This window comes from Bufo bufo, chromosome 9 (genome assembly GCF_905171765.1).
Source record: "Bufo bufo chromosome 9, aBufBuf1.1, whole genome shotgun sequence".
NCBI classification, from domain to species: Eukaryota; Metazoa; Chordata; class Amphibia; order Anura; family Bufonidae; genus Bufo; species Bufo bufo.
This window is the reverse complement of record NC_053397.1, coordinates 11,506,360-11,529,168: the sequence shown is the minus strand read 5'-3', so window position 1 is coordinate 11,529,168 and position 22,809 is coordinate 11,506,360. Positions and strand designations below refer to the sequence as shown.

At 47.7% G+C, this 22,809-nt stretch overlaps 1 protein-coding gene across 2 annotated transcripts in view; it reads left to right on the top strand.

Annotated features, from left to right (window-relative positions):
- The first annotated feature begins 22,417 nt into the window (after positions 1-22,417).
- The window catches only part of TMCC1 (transmembrane and coiled-coil domain family 1), a 91,921-nt gene continuing 91,529 nt past the window's right edge, over positions 22,418-22,809 (top strand). For both annotated transcript variants that reach the window (XM_040408368.1, XM_040408367.1), the window contains exon 1: positions 22,418-22,546. The gene's annotated coding sequence lies outside the window, so the exon portion shown is untranslated. The remainder of the gene's footprint in view (positions 22,547-22,809) is intronic.

Sequence of the window (22,809 nt, the reverse complement as noted above, 5' to 3'; positions counted from 1 at the left end):
ACCCCTTTAACTTTAATAATTTAATTTATTTTCATTTTGAGGGATATCTTTTCCATTCACACGTCCGCAAAATGGGTCCACATCCGTTCCGCAATTTTGCGAAACGGGTGCAGACCCATTCATGTTCAATGAGGCCGGAATGTGCTGTCCGCATCCGCATTTGCGGATCCGCACTTCCGCATCTGTGCTTCCGTTTCCGCAAAAATATAGAACATGTCCTATTCTTATACAAACGGAAATTGCAAATGTGATCGCACACTACATCCAGCACTCTGCCCTCCATGCTGGATGAGACATTGGTTTATATTTTGGCCAAAGCATAGTAAGCCACTCACCGCGTCAAGGCTGTCTCATGAGTGGTCCCTAACTCTTGTTCCTACCTGTTCATGGGCCATGACAGCCACATAAAATCCAGGGAATGCAGGTCAGCATGCAAGCCAAGTACACTTTGCTTGTAACCCCGTCCGGTGCCATTACAGCTTTCATCGGATCCAGGGATGCAAGTACCAACATGCATGCTGAACCCACCATATACCTCTCCTGGAGCCAGATGGCCAATGGTAGGTTCTATACAAGCAGACTCAGTTTTATACTGACTTTAAAACCAGCCTCAAGGACAGATTAACTGGTCAGGTGTGCAATGACTCCAAGGAGATCGCCACGCCTCCAATATATACTACAAAGAAAAAAATAAGGGGTTGGGTCAGCACAACCTGCTGCAGGTGCAGATCACTATGGCGAAATACATATACAAACGGAAATTGCAAATGTGATCGCACACTACATCCAGCACTCTGCCCTCCATGCTGGATGAGACATTGGTTTATATTTTGGCCAAAGCATAGTAAGCCACTCACCGCGTCATGGCCCATGAACAGGTAGGAACAAGAGTTAGGGACCACTCATGAGACAGCCTTGACGCGGTGAGTGGCTTACTATGCTTTGGCCAAAATATAAACCAATGTCTCATCCAGCATGGAGGGCAGAGTGCTGGATGTAGTGTGCGATCACATTTGCAATTTCCGTTTGTATATGTATTTCGCCATAGTGATCTGCACCTGCAGCAGGTTGTGCTGACCCAACCCCTTATTTTTTTCTTTGTAGTATATATTGGAGGCGTGGCGATCTCCTTGGAGTCATGCACACCTGACCAGTTAATCTGTCCTTGAGGCTGGTTTTAAAGTCAGTATAAAACTGAGTCTGCTTGTATAGAACCTACCATTGGCCATCTGGCTCCAGGAGAGGTATATGGTGGGTTCAGCATGCATGTTGGTACTTGCATCCCTGGATCCGATGAAAGCTGTAATGGCACCGGACGGGGTTACAAGCAAAGTGTACTTGGCTTGCATGCTGACCTGCATTCCCTGGATTTTATGTGGCTGTCATGGCCCATGAGCAGGTAGGAACAGGAGTTAGGGACCACTCATGAGACAGCCTTGACGCGGTGAGTGGCTTACTATGCTTTGGCCAAAATATAAACCAATGTCTCATCCAGCATGGAGGGCAGAGTGCTGGATGTAGTGTGCGATCACATTTGCAATTTCCGTTTGTATATGTATTTCGCCATAGTGATCTGCACCTGCAGCAGGTTGTGCTGACCCAACCCCTTATTTTTCATGTCCTATTCTTGTTCGCAATTGCAGACAAGATTAGACATTTTCTATTATAGTGCCGGCGATGTGCGGTCCACAAATTGCGGAATGCACATTGCCAGTGTCCGTGTTTTGCGGATCCACAAAACGCTTACGGACTTGTGAATGGACCCTCATAGTAACATTATTAAAGGTTGCGTTTTATCTTGATGTATATTCTAATGGATTGCCTTCCTTGTACGATGTTATAATATACGTTCTATGTTAGACGGTATATTATAGCGCATTTGTATTGTGCGGCAGTCGTGTGCGGTTCTGCTGCGATACTGCAGGTATATAGAGGGATAAGCGTTATTGGGACAAATATTTTCTACTGGTGTGATATACCAATATACTTTCTTTATAGTGCATTTGGGTACTGTATAGTGCATTTGCGCATGCGCGTACGCGAAAATTATATTGCCGATATTTTGCATTGAAAAAAATAATAAATGGAGATCGCAAATTTGAATAATACATCTGTATGTCACTGTCCATGTTGTGGGACTGTTTGTGCACTTCTAGTAATTATTTCTTGGCTGCAAATATGAGCTGAAGGTTTTTCAGGTTCGCCTGCCATTAAAATGAATGGGACCCGCCGCGAAATTGCGATTCACGAACATTTGATCGCGTTCGCAAACCGTCCCGGCAGATGTTCGTCCATCACTAGTCCCTATATCTCTGGATTCCAGACTATCCGTCTCACTCGCTGAATCTGTGATTTCGGAATCACCTTTTTTAGCGGTAAAGGGTGAGCACTATGAAAATGCAATACACTATTCTTATCGGTTTCCTTCCTAAAAATGTCAGTGTCTATAGACCCTTCTTCATCCTTAATCCACACAGTATCCAAAAAAACTGACCCTCACCTGATCATAGGTAGGTCATAGTAAATTTTAAACCGTCCACTGAATCATTCAAATGCTCATGGAAGGCCAAGAGGGACTCTTGTGGTTTAATTCATGTTGGGGAAACGATGCAAACTGGGAGAGATCGCATTTGCAAACATAAAGCGACAATACGGACGGGCAATTTGTTGCTTCCCCTACCAGCACACTGTCATGATTCTCAGCATTCGATCGCACAGCCGCGATTTCAGGTGATCGAACTGGTCAAAAGACCTAGAAGAGGGGGTGATATTAAAAAAGGGCTGCTCCGTAGGGAAGCTTACCGGATCCACACCTTGAGCACATTACAGCCGGGGGTTGAATAGAGACTATGAGATCACTCAGTTGTAACAGTGTCATTTGTTTGATACATGCAACTAAATGAATATTTCTTCTTTACAGACTGGGAGTCGCAGGTGACTGGTCTTCTGAGTGGTAGAGTCAATCTCTTCACTGTTCTAATTCTGTTTGTCATTTTTTGTTACTATTTGTATCTATGTAGCCATTTGATTGACACATACAGTACAGACCAAAAGTTTGGACACACCTTCTCATTCAAAGAGTTTTCTTTGTTTTCATGACTATGAAGGCATCAAAACTATGAATTAACACATGTGGAATTATATACATAACAAACAAGTGTGAAACAACTGAAAATATGTCATATTCTAGGTTCTTCAAAGTAGCCACCTTTTGCTTTGATTACTGCTTTGCACACTCTTGGCATTCTCTTGATGAGCTTCAAGAGGTAGTCCCCTGAAATGGTCTTCCAACAGTCTTGAAGGAGTTCCCAGAGATGCTTAGCACTTGTTGGCCCTTTTGCCTTCACTCTGCGGTCCAGCTCACCCCAAACCATCTCGATTGGGTTCAGGTCCGGTGACTGTGGAGGCCAGGTCATCTGGCGCAGCACCCCATCACTCTCCTTCATGGTCAAATAGCCCTTACTTTCAAAGTTTTCCCAATTTTTCGGCTGACTGACTGACCTCCATTTCTTAAAGTAATGATGGCCACTCGTTTTTCTTGCCATAATACAAATTCTAACAGTCTATTCAGTAGGACTATCAGCTGTGTATCCACCTGACTTCTCCTCAACGCAACTGATGGTCCCAACCCCATTTATAAGGCAAGAAATCCCACTTATTAAACCTGACAGGGCACACCTATGAAGTGAAGACCATTTCAGGGGACTACCTCTTGAAGCTCATCAAGAGAATGCCAAGAGTGTGCAAAGCAGTAATCAAAGCAAAAGGTGGCTACTTTGAAGAACCTAGAATATGACATTTTTTCAGTTGTTTCACACTTGTTTGTTATGTAGATAATTCCACATGTGTTAATTCATAGTTTTGATGCCTTCATAGTCATGAAAATAAAGAAAACTCTGAATGAGAAGGTGTGTCCAAACTTTTGGTCTGTACTGTATGTCTAAGCACCGCCCATGGCGTCTGACGTCACGCCACACGCTTAATTGACTTGTTATAAATATGTGTAAGAATGTATGATACACTGAGCTGATGAAGGCTATGTGAGCCGCAACGCGTTATGATACTGTATCCTTTGAATTGATGAATTAAAACAAGCATATCGAAATAAGAAGAACGTCCGCTGAGATTTATTGCACACGGTCTAGATATATTTCGACCAGTTTTTGAGTCGAGTGCCGACTAATTTCCATTTCGATAGATTATTTTGAGACCCCCATATCAGACCTCAGATCAAACCCAAAATAAATAAATTCAGCACTCTACATTCTGACACTGTACGCAGTCAGGACAGTGGAGCGCGGGGCCCAGAGCAGACCAGAGAGCGGTGAGTGCAGCGCTTCACACACTGCTCCTTACACCTCCTGGATACCAGTGAGCGTCTCCATAATGGATGCCCTCACTAATATTCGCTTTATAAGATGCATTGCATCTTATAAAGTAAAAAATACTATAATTGGCAAGGGGTGATATACAACATACTGTATATCGGTGCACCATCTGTACTGGTGGCTAGAGGTGTAATGTGCATAATATAATATAGAGGTGCACCGCCTACACTGTTGGCGGCAGGTGTAATACTCATACCACTGTACCACCTGTTACTGGTGTAAGCAGGCATAATATAATATACTGAAGCACTGCCTGTACTGGTGGAATGAGATGTAATATAATCATGTAATATACTGGTAAGACATATAATATACTGGTAATGGCAGGTCAACAACAACACGAAAAGAGTATATGTAATATTTTTATTCAAGGAATTACATATAGTCTTTTCGTGTTGTTGTTGAATTGAATTGTTGAGTATTCCGGTCACGTTAGATTCGTCTAATTAAGACCTTGTTGTGTAATAATATATGGTAATGGCCGGTGTAATGAATATCATATAATATACAGGTGCACTGCCTATACTGCTGACAACATACACTCACCTAAAGAATTATTAGGAACACCTGTTCTATTTCTCATTAATGCAATTATCTAGTCAACCAATCACATGGCAGTTGCTTCAATGCATTTAGGGGGGTGGTCCTGGTCAAGACAATCTCCTGAACTCCAAACTGAATGTCAGAATGGGAAAGAAAGGTGATTTAAGCAGTTTTGAGCGTGGCATGGTTGTTGGTGCCAGACGGGCCGGTCTGAGTATTTCACAATCTGCTCAGTTACTGGGATTTTCACGCACAACCATTTCTAGGGTTTACAAAGAATGGTGTGAAAAGGGAAAAACATCCAGTATGCGGCCGTCCTGTGGGCGAAAATGCCTTGTGGATGCTAGAGGTCCGAGGAGAATGGGCCGACTGATTCAAGCTGATAGAAGAGCAACGTTGGCTGAAATAACCACTCGTTACAACCGAGGTATGCAGCAAAGCATTTGTGATGCCACAACACGCACAACCTTGAGGCGGATGGGCTACAACAGCAGAAGACCCCACCGGGTACCACTCATCTCCACTACAAATAGAGAAAAGAGGCTACAATTTGCACGAGCTCACCAAAATTGGACTGTTGAAGACTGGAAAAATGTTGCCTGGTCTGATGAGTCTCGATTTCTGTTGAGACATTCAAATGGTAGAGTCTGAATTTGGTGTAAACAGAATGAGAACATGTCTCCATCCTCTGATGGCTACTTCCAGCAGGATAATGCACCATGTCACAAAGCTCCAATCATTTCACATTGGTTTCTTGAACATGACAATGAGTTCACTGCACTAAAATGGCCCCACAGTCACCAGATCTCAACCCAATATAGCATCTTTGGGATGTGGTGGAACGGGAGCTTCGTGCCCTGGATGTGCATCCCTCAAATCTCCATCAACTGCAAGATGCTATCCTATCAATATGGGCCAACATTTCTAAAGAATGCTATCAGCACCTTGTGGAATCAATGCCACGTAGAATTAAGGCAGTTCTGAAGGCAAAAGGGGGTCCAACACCGTATTAGTATGGGGGCACTAATAATTCTTTAGGTGAGTGTAGATCGGTGCACTGTCTGAACTGGTGGCTGGACGTGTAAAGTGAATCATATAATATAGAGGTGCACCACCGTCTCTGCAGGTGTCTCATCATATACTATAGGGGTGCAGAGCAGATAATGGAGTCTGGAGGTGTAACATCATACACTATAGGGGTGCAAAGCAGATTAGAAGGCCATGAAATGGTTAATGAAAGGGCCAGGAACTGCAGGGGAGAAGGAAAGAAGGTCATTGGAGGATTTGCACCCTTCTTTTCCCGCTGTTTAAGTTAAAGGGGGGGGGGGTGGAGCTGGGTAGTTTATAAAAGGGATGGGATGTGTTAACTGCCTTACCTGTTGCGGGGAGTCAGCGTGAGGAACAATAGTGCAGTCATCTGTTTCTTTCTCCTCATGGCAGACGCAGTGTCTAGAGGTGTCGCATCATATACTATAGGGGTGCAGAGCAGATACTGGGGTCTGGAGGTGTCGCATCATATACTATAGGGGTGCAGAGCAGATACTGGGGTCTGGAGGTGTCACATCATATATTATAGGGGTGCAGAGCAGATACTGAGGTCTGGAGGTGTCACATCATATACTATAGGGGTGCAGAGCAGATACTGGTGTCTGGAGGTGTCGCATCATATACTATAGGGGTGCAGAGCAGATACTGGGGTCTGGAGGTGTCACATCATATATTATAGGGGTGCAGAGCAGATACTGAGGTCTGGAGGTGTCACATCATATACTATAGGGGTGCAGAGCAGATACTGGTGTCTGGAGGTGTCGCATCACATACTATAGGGGTGCAGAGCAGATACTGGGGTCTGGAGTTGTCACATCATATACTATAGGGGTGCAGAGAAGATACTGGGGTCTGGAGGTGTCACATCATATACTATAGGGGTGCAGAGCAGATACCGGGGTCTGGAGGTGTCACATCATATACTATAGGGGTGCAGAGCAGATACTGGGGTCTGGAGGTGTCACATCATATATTATAGGGGTGCAGAGCAGATACCGGGGTCTGGAGGTGTCACATCATATACTATTGGGGCGCAGAGCAGATACTGGGGTCTGGAGGTGTCACATCATATACTATAGGGGGGCAGAGCAGATACTGGGGTCTGGAGGTGTCACATCATATACTATAGGGGTGCAGAGCAGATACTGGTGTCTGGAGGTGTCACATCATATCCTATAGGGGTGCAGAGCAGATACTGGTGTCTGGAGGTGTCACATCATATCCTATAGGGGTGCAGAGCAGATACCGGGGTCTGGAGGTGTCACATCATATACTATAGGGGTGCAGAGCAGATACTGGAGTCTGGAGGTGTCACATCATATACTATTGGGGCGCAGAGCAGATACTGGGGTCTAGAGGTGTCGCATCATATACTATAGGGGTGCAGAGCAGATACTGGGGTCTGGAGGTGTCACATCATATACTATAGGGGTGCAGAGCAGATACTGGTGTCTGGAGGTGTCACATCATATACTATAGGGGTGCAGAGCAGATACTGGGGTCTGGAGGTGTCACATCATATACTATAGGGGTGCAGAGCAGATACTGGTGTCTGGAGGTGTCACATCATATATTATAGGGGTGCAGAGCAGATACCGGGGTCTGGAGGTGTCACATCATATACTATAGGGGTGCAGAGCAGATACTGGGGTCTGGAGGTGTCACATCATATACTATTGGGGCGCAGAGCAGATACTGGAGTCTAGAGGTGTCGCATCATATACTATAGGGGTGCAGAGCAGATACTGGGGTCTGGAGGTGTCACATCATATACTATAGGGGTGCAGAGCAGATACTGGTGTCTGGAGGTGTCACATCATATACTATAGGGGTGCAGAGCAGATACTGGGGTCTGGAGGTGTCACATCATATACTATAGGGGTGCAGAGCAGATACTGGTGTCTGGAGGTGTCACATCATATATTATAGGGGTGCAGAGCAGATACTGGGGTCTGGAGGTGTCACCAGGGCCGGTACAAGGCAGGGGCCGAAGGAGCGGGTGCCCTGGGCGCTACCATTTGCGGACAGGAGGGGGGCGCAGGTGAAGTTCCAGCCACGGCCCCCCCTACATCATGCTGTGCCCCCCCATGTGCCCCCCCAACTAAAATGACCCCCCCCCCCCCAAGTGAGCAGCCGCCGCCGGGCACAGGGAGATGAGCGCTTCCATTGCGCTCATCTCCATTGTAAACTGTCTGTGCCAGCGGAGGTGCAGGGGAGGGAGAGGCGTGTCCCTTCCCTTTCCTCTGATAGGCTGCAGGCAGGCACCGAAGTGGAGGAGAGGCCCCGCCCCCTAATTACTCCTGTTTACCTTTCTAAAGCTAAAGGACCTTTGATGATGTCATCACAGGTCCTGTAAGGGAACTGCACAGTGTAAAGTGTAGTTCCCAGGTTAGAACAGTGCATCTGCCAGGACCTGTGATGACATCATCTTCAACATCACAGGTCCTGCAGAATCTAGCAAAGGAACTGCACCAAAAATGGTGTAGTTCCTAGGTTTCAAAGGTACATCTGCCAGGACCTGTGATGACATCATCACAGGTCCTTCAACCCCTAACAGCAAGTATTAAAAGTTCACAAGCAGCTCTGTATTGATCCATACAGACTGGAATGGAGAGGTAAGAGGAGGTCCTCCACTTTTCATCATTTACCCCCCCCCCCCCCTCCATGCCCTGTTTTTACTCATTGCTCACTCATGTATACTACTTCAGACAGTTACCACTACCTCATGTACCTCACAGTGACTATAATGCATAACTGACCACATATTTCTATAAACACTGCATCTACAGTATTATACCTTCTATGTGTCACATCAATACACTGCTCTGTATATATATATATATACACACACATACATGCACACACACTGCATATATTACACAGTATTATACATGCAATATGTACAGATATATAGTATATACCGCAGTGCACTGATATGTGAGGTACAAGGTATATGAGATGCTGTGTGTACAGATATCAGTACACTTCTGTATATACTATATATGTGAGGTACGAGGTATAATAGATGCAGTGTGTACAGATATATAGTATATACAGCAGTGTACTGATATGTGAGGTACGAGGTGTCAATACACTGCTGTATTTACTATATACCTGTACCCACTGCATCTATTATACCTCGTACCTCACATATTACACTACTGTATATACTGTATACACTGCATATATTATACCCCGTACCTCACATATCAGTACACTGCTGTATATACTATATACCTGTACACACTGCATCTATTATACCCTGTACCTCACATATCAGAACACTAGGGAATATACTATATACCTGTACACACTGCATCTATTATACCGCGTACCTCACATAACTGTACACTGCTGTATATAATATACATCTGCATCTATTATACCTCTTTTGTGTGCCAGGGCTGTTTTGTAATCCCATTCCGGCCCTGATGGCATAAATTATAAAACGCAGCAGCAAGAATAGTTCATGGAACAAAGGGAGGGGCTATAAAAGGGGAATGGGGGCCCAATTTAGATTCCTGCTATGGGGCCCAGTGATTTTTATGTACGCCCCTGGCTGCAGGCACTAGGCCGGCAGCCTATCAGAGGCCGGCGCAATGACGTCATCGTGCCGCCTGAGCCTTACATTACAGCGTGGGACACAGGAAGAGGCTGCATCGCATCGCTGACACTTAGGTAAGTATAAGTGTTTTTTTTTTGTTTTTTTTTTACAATAGTGTTACTGGCACATTGGGGGGGCTTATTACAAAACTGGCACATGATGATGGGGGGGAACTTTATAGTGTCTGTGACTTTCAAAGTCCCACAGTCCTTTGTTCTATTGCTTTAAGTATATTCTTGTTTTGAAACAACATTGATTCTTTCTTAAAAACGGGGGGGGGGGGGGACGGGGGGGGGGGGGGGGGGGCGCAGTTTGCCATCTTCGCCCTGGGCACCAAATGGCCTTGTCCCAGCCCTGGGTGTCACATATACTATAGGGATGGAGAGCAGATACTGGGGTCTGGAGGTGTCACATCATATATTATAGGGGTGCAGAGCAGATACTGGGGTCTGGAGGTGTCACATCATATACTATAGGGGTGCAGAGCAGATACCGGGGTCTGGAGGTGTCACATCATATACTATAGGGGTGCAGAGCAGATACTGGGGTCTGGAGGTGTCACATCATATACTATAGGGGTGCAGAGCAGATACTGGGGTCTGGAGGTGTCACATCACATACTATAGGGGTGCAGAGCAGATACTGGGGTCTGGAGGTGTCACATCATATACTATAGGGGTGCAGAGCAGATACTGGGGTCTGGAGGTGTCACATCATATACTATAGGGGTGCAGAGCAGATACTGGGGTCTGGAGGTGTCACATCATATACTATAGGGGTGCAGAGCAGATACTGGGGTCTGGAGGTGTCACATCATATACTATAGGGATGGAGAGCAGATACTGGGGTCTGGAGGTGTCACATCATATACTATAGGGGTGCAGAGCAGATACTGGAGTCTGGAGGTGTCACATCATATGCTATAGGGGTGCAGAGCAGATACTGGGGTCTGGAGGTGTCACATCATATACTATAGGGGTGCAGAGCAGATACTGGGGTCTGGAGGTGTCACATTATATACGATAGGGGTGCAGAGCAGATACTGGAGTCTGGAAGTATCACATCATATACTATTGGGGTGCAGAGCAGATACTGGAGTCTGGAGGTGTCACATCATATACTATAGGGGCGCAGAGCAGATACTGGGGTCTGGAGGTGTCACATCATATACTATAGGGGTGCAGAGCAGATACTGGGGTCTGGAGGTGTCACATTATATACGATAGGGGTGCAGAGCAGATACTGGAGTCTGGAGGTGTCACATCATATACTATAGGGGCGCAGAGCAGATACTGGGGTCTGGAGGTGTCACATCATATACTATAGGGGTGCAGAGCAGATACTGGAGTCTGGAGGTGTCACATCATATACTATAGGGGTGCAGAGCAGATACTGGGGTCTGAAGGTGTCACATCATATGCTATAGGGGTGCAGAGCAGATACTGGGGTCTGGAGGTGTCACATCATATACTATAGGGGTGCAGAGCAGATACTGGAGTCTGGAGGTGTCACATCATATACTATAGGGGCGCAGAGCAGATACTGGGGTCTGGAGGTGTCATCATATACTATAGGGGTGCAGAGCAGATACTGGGGTCTGGAGGTGTCACATTATATACGATAGGGGTGCAGAGCAGATACTGGAGTCTGGAGGTGTCACATCATATACTATAGGGGTGCATTGCAGATACTGGAGTCTGGAGGTGTCACATCATATACTATAGGGGTGCAGAGCAGATACTGGAGTCTGGAAGTATCACATCATATACTATTGGGGTGCAGAGCAGATACTGGGGTCTGGAGGTGTCACATCATATCCTATAGGGGTGCAGAGAAGATACTGGGGTCTGGAGTTGTCACATCATATATTATAGGGGTGCAGAGCAGATACTGGGGTCTGGAGGTGTCACATCATATATTATAGGGGTGCAGAGCAGATACTGGGGTCTGGAGGTGTCACATCATATACTATAGGGGTGCAGAGCAGATACCGGGGTCTGGAGGTGTCACATCATATACTATAGGGGTGCAGAGCAGATACTGGGGTCTGGAGGTGTCACATCATATCCTATAGGGGTGCAGAGAAGATACTGGGGTCTGGAGTTGTCACATCATATATTATAGGGGTGCAGAGCAGATACTGGGGTCTGGAGGTGTCACATCATATATTATAGGGGTGCAGAGCAGATACTGGGGTCTGGAGGTGTCACATCATATACTATAGGGGTGCAGAGCAGATACCGGGGTCTGGAGGTGTCACATCATATACTATAGGGGTGCAGAGCAGATACTGGGGTCTGGAGGTGTCACATCATATACTATAGGGGTGCAGAGCAGATACTGGGGTCTGGAGGTGTCACATCATATACTATAGGGGTGCAGAGCAGATACTGGGGTCTGGAGGTGTCACATCATATACTATAGGGGTGCAGAGCAGATACCAGGGTCTGGAGGTGTCACATCATATATTATAGGGATGCAGAGCAGATACTGGGGTCTGGAGGTGTCACATCATATACTATAGGGGTGCAGAGCAGATACTGGGGTCTGGAGGTGTCACATCATATACTATAGGGGGGCAGAGCAGATACTGGGGTCTGGAGGTGTCACATCATATACTATAGGGGTGCAGAGCAGATACTGGGGTCTGGAGGTGTCACATCATATGCTATAGGGGCGCAGAGAAGATACTGGAGTCTGGAGGTGTCACATTATATACGATAGGGGTGCAGAGCAGATACCGGGGTCTAGAGGTGTCACATTATATACGATAGGGGTGCAGAGCAGATACCGGGGTCTGGAGGTGTCACATCATATGCTATAGGGGTGCAGAGCAGATACTGGGGTCTGGAGGTGTCACATTATATACGATAGGGGTGCAGAGCAGATACCGGGGTCTAGAGGTGTCACATTATATACTATAGGGGTGCAGAGCAGATACTGGAGTCTGGAGATGTCACATCATATACTATAGGGGTGCAGAGCAGATACCGGGGTCTAGAGGTGTCACATTATATACTATAGGGGTGCAGAGCAGATACTGGAGTCTGGAGATGTCACATCATATACTATAGGGGTGCAGAGCAGATACTGGAGTCTGGAAGTATCACATCATATACTATTGGGGTGCAGAGCAGATACTGGGGTCTGGAGGTGTCACATCATATCCTATAGGGGTGCAGAGAAGATACTGGGGTCTGGAGTTGTCACATCATATACTATAGGGGTGCAGAGAAGATACTGGGGTCTGGAGTTGTCACATCATATACTATAGGGGTGCAGAGCAGATACCGGGGTCTGGAGGTGTCACATCATATATTATAGGGGTGCAGAGCAGATACTGGGGTCTGGAGGTGTCACATCATATACTATAGGGGTGCAGAGCAGATACTGGGGTCTGGAGGTGTCACATCATATACTATAGGGGTGCAGAGCAGATACTGGGGTCTGGAGGTGTCACATCATATACTATAGGGGTGCAGAGCAGATACTGGGGTCTGGAGGTGTCACATCATATACTATAGGGGTGCAGAGCAGATACTGGGGTCTGGAGGTGTCACATCATATACTATAGGGGTGCAGAGCAGATACTGGGGTCTGGAGGTGTCACATCATATACTATAGGGGTGCAGAGCAGATACTGGGGTCTGGAGGTGTCACATCATATACTATAGGGGTGCAGAGCAGATACCGGGGTCTGGAGGTGTCACATCATATATTATAGGGATGCAGAGCAGATACTGGGGTCTGGAGGTGTCACATCATATACTATAGGGGTGCAGAGCAGATACTGGGGTCTGGAGGTGTCACATCATATACTATAGGGGTGCAGAGCAGATACTGGGGTCTGGAGGTGTCACATCATATACTATAGGGGTGCAGAGCAGATACTGGGGTCTGGAGGTGTCACATCATATACTATAGGGGGGCAGAGCAGATACCGGGGTCTGGAGGTGTCACATCATATATTATAGGGGTGCAGAGCAGATACTGGGGTCTGGAGGTGTCACATCATATACTATAGGGGTGCAGAGCAGATACTGGGGTCTGGAGGTGTCACATCATATATTATAGGGGTGCAGAGCAGATACTGGGGTCTGGAGGTGTCACATATACTATAGGGATGGAGAGCAGATACTGGGGTCTGGAGGTGTCACATCATATACTATAGGGGTGCAGAGCAGATACTGGGGTCTGGAGGTGTCACATCATATACTATAGGGGTGCAGAGCAGATACTGGAGTCTGGAGGTGTCACATCATATGCTATAGGGGTGCAGAGCAGATACTGGGGTCTGGAGGTGTCACATCATATACTATAGGGGTGCAGAGCAGATACCGGGGTCTGGAGGTGTCACATTATATACGATAGGGGTGCAGAGCAGATACTGGGGTCTGGAGGTGTCGCATCATATATTATAGGGGTGCAGAGCAGATACTGGGGTCTGGAGGTGTCACATCATATACTATAGGGGTGCAGAGCAGATACTGGTGTCTGGAGGTGTCACATCATATATTATAGGGGTGCAGAGCAGATACTGGGGTCTGGAGGTGTCACATATACTATAGGGATGGAGAGCAGATACTGGGGTCTGGAGGTGTCACATCATATACTATAGGGGTGCAGAGCAGATACTGGGGTCTGGAGGTGTCACATCATATACTATAGGGGTGCAGAGCAGATACTGGAGTCTGGAGGTGTCACATCATATGCTATAGGGGTGCAGAGCAGATACTGGGGTCTGGAGGTGTCACATCATATACTATAGGGGTGCAGAGCAGATACCGGGGTCTGGAGGTGTCACATTATATACGATAGGGGTGCAGAGCAGATACTGGAGTCTGGAGGTGTCACATCATATACTATAGGGGTGCAGAGCAGATACTGGGGTCTGGAGGTGTCACATCATATGCTATAGGGGTGCAGAGAAGATACTGGAGTCTGGAGGTGTCACATCATATACTATAGGGGCGCAGAGCAGGTACTGGGGTCTGGAGGTGTCACATCATATACTATAGAGGTGCAGAGCAGATACTAAGGTCTGGAAGTGTCACATTATATATGATAGGGGTGCAGAGCAGATACTAGAGTCTGGAGGTGTCACATCATATACTATAGGGGTGCAGAGCAGATACTGGGGTCTGGAGGTGTCACAGTATATACTATAGGGGTGCAGAGCAGATACTGGAGTCTGGAGGTGTCACATCATATACTATAGGGGTGCAGAGCAGATACTGGAGTCTGGAAGTATCACATCATATACTATTGGGGTGCAGAGCAGATACTGGGGTCTGGAGGTGTCACATCATATCCTATAGGGGTGCAGAGAAGATACTGGGGTCTGGAGTTGTCACATCATATACTATAGGGGTGCAGAGCAGATACTGGGGTCTGGAGGTGTCACATCATATACTATAGGGGTGCAGAGCAGATACTGGGGTCTGGAGGTGTCACATCATATACTGTAGGGGTGCAGAGCAGATCCTGGGGTCTGGAGGTGTCACATAATATACTGTAGGGGTGCAGAGAAGATACTGGGGTCTGGAGTTGTCACATCATATATTATAGGGGTGCAGAGCAGATACTGGGGTCTGAAGGTGTCACATCATATATTATAGGGGTGCAGAGAAGATACTGGGGTCTGGAGGTGTCACATCATATACTATAGGGGTGCAGAGCAGATACTGGGGTCTGGAGGTGTCACATCATATACTATAGGGATGGAGAGCAGATACTGGGGTCTGGAGGTGTCACATCATATACTATAGGGGTGCAGAGCAGATACTGGGGTCTGGAGGTGTCACATCATATACTATAGGGGTGCAGAGCAGATACTGGGGTCTGGAGGTGTCACATCATATACTATAGGGGTGCAGAGCAGATACTGGGGTCTGGAGGTGTCACATCATATGCTATAGGGGTGCAGAGCAGAAACTGGAGTCTGGAGGTGTCACATCATATGCTATAGGGGTGAAGAGCAGAAACTGGGGTCTGGAGGTGTCACATCATATATTATAGGGGTGCAGAGCAGATACTGGGGTCTGGAGGTGTCACATCATATACTATAGGGGTGCAGAGCAGATACCGGGGTCTGGAGGTGTCACATCATATACTATAGGGGTGCAGAGCAGATACTGGGGTCTGGAGGTGTCACATCATATACTATAGGGGTGCAGAGCAGATACTGGGGTCTGGAGGTGTCACATCATATACTATAGGGGTGCAGAGCAGATACTGGGGTCTGGAGGTGTCACATCATATACTATAGGGGTGCAGAGCAGATACTGGGGTCTGGAGGTGTCACATCATATACTATAGGGGTGCAGAGCAGATACCGGGGTCTAGAGGTGTCACATCATATACTATAGGGGTGCAGAGCAGATACTGGGGTCTGGAGGTGTCACATCATATATTATAGGGATGCAGAGCAGATACTGGGGTCTGGAGGTGTCACATCATATACTATAGGGGTGCAGAGCAGATACTGGGGTCTGGAGGTGTCACATCATATACTATAGGGGGGCAGAGCAGATACTGGGGTCTGGAGGTGTCACATCATATACTATAGGGGTGCAGAGCAGATACTGGGGTCTGGAGGTGTCACATCATATACTATAGGGGTGCAGAGCAGATACTGAAGTCTGGAGGTGTCACATCATATACTATAGGGGTGCAGAGCAGATACTGGGGTCTGGAGGTGTCACATTATATACGATAGGGGTGCAGAGCAGATACCGGGGTCTAGAGGTGTCACATTATATACTATAGGGGTGCAGAGCAGATACTGGAGTCTGGAGATGTCACATCATATACTATAGGGGTGCAGAGCAGATACTGGAGTCTGGAAGTATCACATCATATACTATAGGGGTGCAGAGCAGATACTGGGGTCTGGAGGTGTCACATCATATACTATAGGGGTGCAGAGCAGATACTGGGGTCTGGAGGTGTCACATCATATACTATAGGGGTGCAGAGCAGATACTGGGGTCTGGAGGTGTCACATCATATACTATAGGGGTGCAGAGCAGATACTGGGGTCTGGAGGTGTCACATCATATACTATAGGGGTGCAGAGCAGATACTGGGGTCTGGAGGTGTCACATCATATACTATAGGGGGGCAGAGCAGATACTGGGGTCTGGAGGTGTCACATCATATATTATAGGGGTGCAGAGCAGATACTGGGGTCTGGAGGTGTCACATCATATACTATAGGGGTGCAGAGCAGATACTGGGGTCTGGAGGTGTCACATCATATATTATAGGGGTGCAGAGCAGATACTGCGGTCTGGAGGTGTCACATCATATACTATAGGGGTGCAGAGCAGATACTGGGGTCTGGAGGTGTCACATCATATATTATAGGGGTGCAGAGCAGATACTGGGGTCTGGAGGTGTCACATCATATACTATAGGGGTGCAGAGCAGATACTGGGGTCTGGAGGTGTCACATCATATACTATAGGGGTGCAGAGCAGATACTGGGGTCTGGAGGTGTCACATCATATACTATAGGGGTGCAGAGCAGATACTGGGGTCTGGAGGAGTCACATCATATACTATAGGGGTGCAGAGCAGATACCGGGGTCTGGAGGTGTCATATCATATATTATAGGGATGCAGAGCAGATACCGGGGTCTGGAGGTGTCACATCATATACTATAGGGGTGCAGAGCAGATACTGGGGTCTGGAGGTGTCACATCATATACTATAGGGGGGCAGAGCAGATACTGGGGTCTGGAGGTGTCACATCATATACTATAGGAGTGCAGAGCAGATACTGGGGTCTGGAGGTGTCACATCATATACTATAGGGGTGCAGAGCAGATACTGGAGTCTGGAGGTGTCACATTATATACGATAGGGGTGCAGAGCAGATACCGGGGTCTAGAGGTGTCACATTATATACTATAGGGGTGCAGAGCAGATACCGGAGTCTGGAGGTGTCACATCATATACTATAGGGGTGCAGAGCAGATACTGGGGTCTGGAAGTATCACATCATATACTATTGGGGTGCAGAGCAGATACTGGGGTCTGGAGGTGTCACATCACATACTATAGGGGTGCAGAGCAGATACTGGGGTCTGGAGGTGTCACATCATATACTATAGGGGTGCAGAGCAGATACTGGGGTCTAGAGGTGTCACATCATATGCTATAGGGGTGCAGAGCAGATACTGGAGTCTGGAGGTGTCACATCATATACTATTGGGGCGCAGAGCAGATACTGGGGTCTGGAGGTGTCACATCATATACTATAGGGGTGCAGAGCAGATACTGGGGTCTGGAGGTGTCACATCATATACTATAGGGGTGCAGAGCAGATACTGGGGTCTGGAGGTGTCACATCATATCCTATAGGGGTGCAGAGAAGATACTGGGGTCTGGAGTTGTCACATCATATACTATAGGGGTGCAGAGCAGATACTGGGGTCTGGAGGTGTCACATCATATATTATAGGGGTGCAGAGCAGATACTGGGGTCTGGAGGTGTCACATCATATACTATAGGGGTACAGAGCAGATACCGGGGTCTGGAGGTGTCACATCATATATTATAGGGGTGCAGAGCAGATACTGGGGTCTGGAGGTGTCACATCATATACTATTGGGGCGCAGAGCAGATACTGGGGTCTGGAGGTGTCACATCATATACTATAGGGGTGCAGAGCAGATACTGGGGTCTGGAGGTGTCACATCATATCCTATAGGGGCGCAGAGAAGATACTGGGGTCTGGAGTTGTCACATCATATACTATAGGGGTGCAGAGCAGATACTGGGGTCTGGAGGTGTCACATCATATACTATAGGGGTGCAGAGCAGATACTGGGGTCTGGAGGTGTCACATCATATATGATAGGGGTGCAGAGCAGATACTGGGGTCTGGAGGTGTCACATCATATACTATAGGGGTGCAGAGCAGATACCGGGGTCTGGAGGTGTCACATCATATATTATAGGGGTGCAGAGCAGATACTGGGGTCTGGAGGTGTCACATCATATACTATAGGGGTGCAGAGCAGATACTGGGGTCTGGAGGTGTCACATCATATATTATAGGGCCCCTATAATATATGATGTGACACCTCCAGACCCCAGTATCTGCTCTGCACCCCTATAGTATATGATGTGACACCTCCAGACCCCAGTATCTGCTCTGCACCCCTATAATATATGATGTGACACCTCCAGACCCCAGTATCTGCTCTGCACCCCTATAATATATGATGTGACACCTCCAGACCCCGGTATCTGCTCTGCACCCCTATAGTATATGATGTGACACCTCCAGACCCCAGTATCTGCTCTGCACCCCTATAATATATGATGTGACACCTCCAGACCCCAGTATCTGCTCTGCACCCCTATAGTATATGATGTGACAACTCCAGACCCCAGTATCTTCTCTGCACCCCTATAGGATATGATGTGACACCTCCAGACCCCAGTATCTGCTCTGCACCCCTATAGTATATGATGTGACACCTCCAGACCCCAGTATCTGCTCTGCGCCCCAATAGTATATGATGTGACACCTCCAGACCCCAGTATCTGCTCTGCACCCCTATAATATATGATGTGACACCTCCAGACCCCGGTATCTGCTCTGCACCCCTATAGTATATGATGTGACACCTCCAGACCCCAGTATCTGCTCTGCACCCCTATAATATATGATGTGACACCTCCAGACCCCAGTATCTGCTCTGCACCCCTATAGTATATGATGTGACAACTCCAGACCCCAGTATCTTCTCTGCACCCCTATAGGATATGATGTGACACCTCCAGACCCCAGTATCTGCTCTGCACCCCTATAGTATATGATGTGACACCTCCAGACCCCAGTATCTGCTCTGCACCCCTATAGTATATGATGTGACACCTCCAGACCCCAGTATCTGCTCTGCGCCCCAATAGTATATGATGTGACACCTCTAGACCCCAGTATCTGCTCTGCACCCCTATAGTATATGATGTGACACCTCCAGACCCCAGTATCTGCTCTGCACCCCTATAGTATGTGATGTGACACCTCCAGACCCCAGTATCTGCTCTGCACCCAATAGTATATGATGTGATACTTCCAGACCCCAGTATCTGCTCTGCACCCCTATAGTATATGATGTGACACCTCCAGACTCCGGTATCTGCTCTGTACCCCTATAATATATGATTTGACACCTCCAGACCCCAGTATCTGCTCTGCACCCCTATAGTATATGATGTGACACCTCCAGACCCCAGTATCTGCTCTGCACCCCTATAGTATATGATGTGACACTTCCAGACCCCAGTATCTGCTCTGCACCCCTATAGTATATGATGTGACACCTCCAGACTCCGGTATCTGCTCTGCACCCCTATAATATATGATTTGACACCTCCAGACCCCAGTATCTGCTCTGCACCCCTATAGTATATGATGTGACACCTCCAGACCCCAGTATCTGCTCTGCACCCCTATAGTATATGATGTGACACTTCCAGACCCCAGTATCTGCTCTGCACCCCTATAATAGGGGTGCAGAGCAGATACTGGGGTCTGGAAGTGTCACATCATATACTATAGGGGTGCAGAGCAGATACTGGGGTCTGGAGGTGTCACATCATATACTATAGGGGTGTAGAGCAGATACTGGGGTCTGGAGGTGTCAAATCATATATTATAGGGGTGCAGAGCAGATACTGGAGTCTGGAGGTGTCACATCATATACTATAGGGGTGCAGAGCAGATACTGGGGTCTGGAGGTGTCACATCATATACTGTAGGGGTGCAGAGCAGATACTGGGGTCTGGAGGTGTCACATCATATACTGTAGGGGTGCAGAGCAGATACTGGGGTCTGGAGGTGTCACATCATATACTATAGGGGTGCAGAGCAGATACCGGGGTCTAGAGGTGTCACATCATATACTATAGGGGTGCAGAGCAGATACTGGGGTCTGGAGGTGTCACATCATATACTATAGGGGTGCAGAGCAGATACTGGGGTCTGGAGGTGTCACATCATATATTATAGGGGTGCAGAGCAGATACTGGGGTCTGGAGGTGTCATATCATATACTATAGGGGTGCAGAGCAGATACTGGGGTCTGGAGGTGTCACATCATATACTATAGGGGCGCAGAGCAGATACTGGGGTCTGGAGGTGTCACATCATATACTATAGGGGTGCAGAGCAGATACTGGGGTCTGGAGGTGTCACATCATATATTATAGGGGTGCAGAGCAGATACTGAGGTCTGGAGGTGTCACATCATATACTATAGGGGTGCAGAGCAGATACTGGGGTCTAGAGGTGTCACATCATATACTATAGGGGTGCAGAGCAGATACTGGGGTCTGAAGGTGTCACATCATATGCTATAGGGGTGCAGAGCAGATACTGGGGTCTGGAGGTGTCACATCATATATTATAGGGGTGCAGAGCAGATACTGGGGTCTGGAGGTGTCACATCATATATTATAGGGGTGCAGAGCAGATACTGGGGTCTGGAGGTGTCACATCATATACTATAGGGGTGCAGAGCAGATACTGGGGTCTAGAGATGTCACATCATATACTATAGGGGTGCAGAGCAGATACTGGGGTCTGAAGGTGTCACATCATATATTATAGGGGTGCAGAGCAGATACTGGGGTCTGGAGGTGTCACATCATATATTATAGGGGTGCAGAGCAGATACTGGGGTCTGGAGGTGTCACATCATATATTATAGGGGTGCAGAGCAGATACTGGGGTCTGGAGGTGTCACATCATATACTATAGGGGTGCAGAGCAGATACTGGGGTCTGGAGGTGTCACATCATATACTATAGGGGTGCAGAGCAGATACTGGGGTCTGAAGGTGTCACATCATATGCTATAGGGGTGCAGAGCAGATACTGGGGTCTGGAGGTGTCACATCATATACTATAGGGGTGCAGAGCAGATACTGGGGTCTGGAGGTGTCACATCATATACTATAGGGGTGCAGAGCAGATACTGGGGTCTGGAGGTGTCACATCATATATTATAGGGGTGCAGAGCAGATACTGGGGTCTGGAGGTGTCACATCATATACTATAGGGGTGCAGAGCAGATACTGGGGTCTGGAGGTGTCACATCATATACTATAGGGGTGCAGAGCAGATACTGGGGTCTGGAGGTGTCACATCATATACTATAGGGGTGCAGAGCAGATACTGGGGTCTGGAGGAGTCACATCATATACTATAGGGGTGCAGAGAAGATACTGGGGTCTGGAGTTGTCACATCATATACTATAGGGGTGCAGAGCAGATACTGGGGTCTGGAAGTATCACATCATATATTATAGGGGTGCAGAGCAGATACTGGGGTCTGGAGGTGTCACATCATATATTATAGGGGTGCAGAGCAGATACTGGGGTCTGGAGGTGTCACATCATATACTATAGGGGTGCAGAGCAGATACTGGGGTCTGGAGGTGTCACATCATATACTATAGGGGTGCAGAGCAGATACTGGGGTCTAGAGGTGTCACATCATATACTATAGGGGTGCAGAGCAGATACTGGAGTCTGGAGGTGTCACATCATGTAACATATGGATGGCTGCGTCTTCTATATCGGTGACTGCAGGTGCAACACACAAGATAACTACCACTGCCTCTAGCGGTATTTCTTGGTATTGCAGCGCTGTGCTGCTTGTTTTTGTACCAAGCTCTAAGCCCCGCCCTTTCTCCGATTGTTTGACTGAGAAAGGGCGTGTTTATCTTCTTACTGGGTGTGGCGTTTCTGAAAGGAAAGCCCCGTTGCTGCAGGCCACGCCTTTACGTCATGACGCAGACGCCGGCTGAAGGGAGAGCGGGTGTGATTTCTCCCGGCAGGAGCCGTGGGTGAGGAGCCGCTCGGTGCTCTCTGTCAGCCCGGCGGGTGTCGCCGCTGTGAGGAGCCGCGCGGCCCGTCAGCTGCGGTACCAAGATCCGGAGGTAACGGCTCTGTGAATGACCGGCGTGTCCAGGCAAAGATGAGGCTCCTCAGCTGTTGTGGGACTTCAAGTCCCAGCATGCCCGCCATTGAATGACCTAGGAAGACATGCTGGGGCTTGTAGTTTGTGGCTGTAAGGCTGGAGCCTGTGGTGTGCAGTGCCGTGTGAATGATGCGATATTTGTGCGGTTCTGGATTGTTGGTAGAGACCTCAGAGACGAGTTCTGTGGGCGTCAGGGGCTTCCATTCACTTCGGGGGGTGACA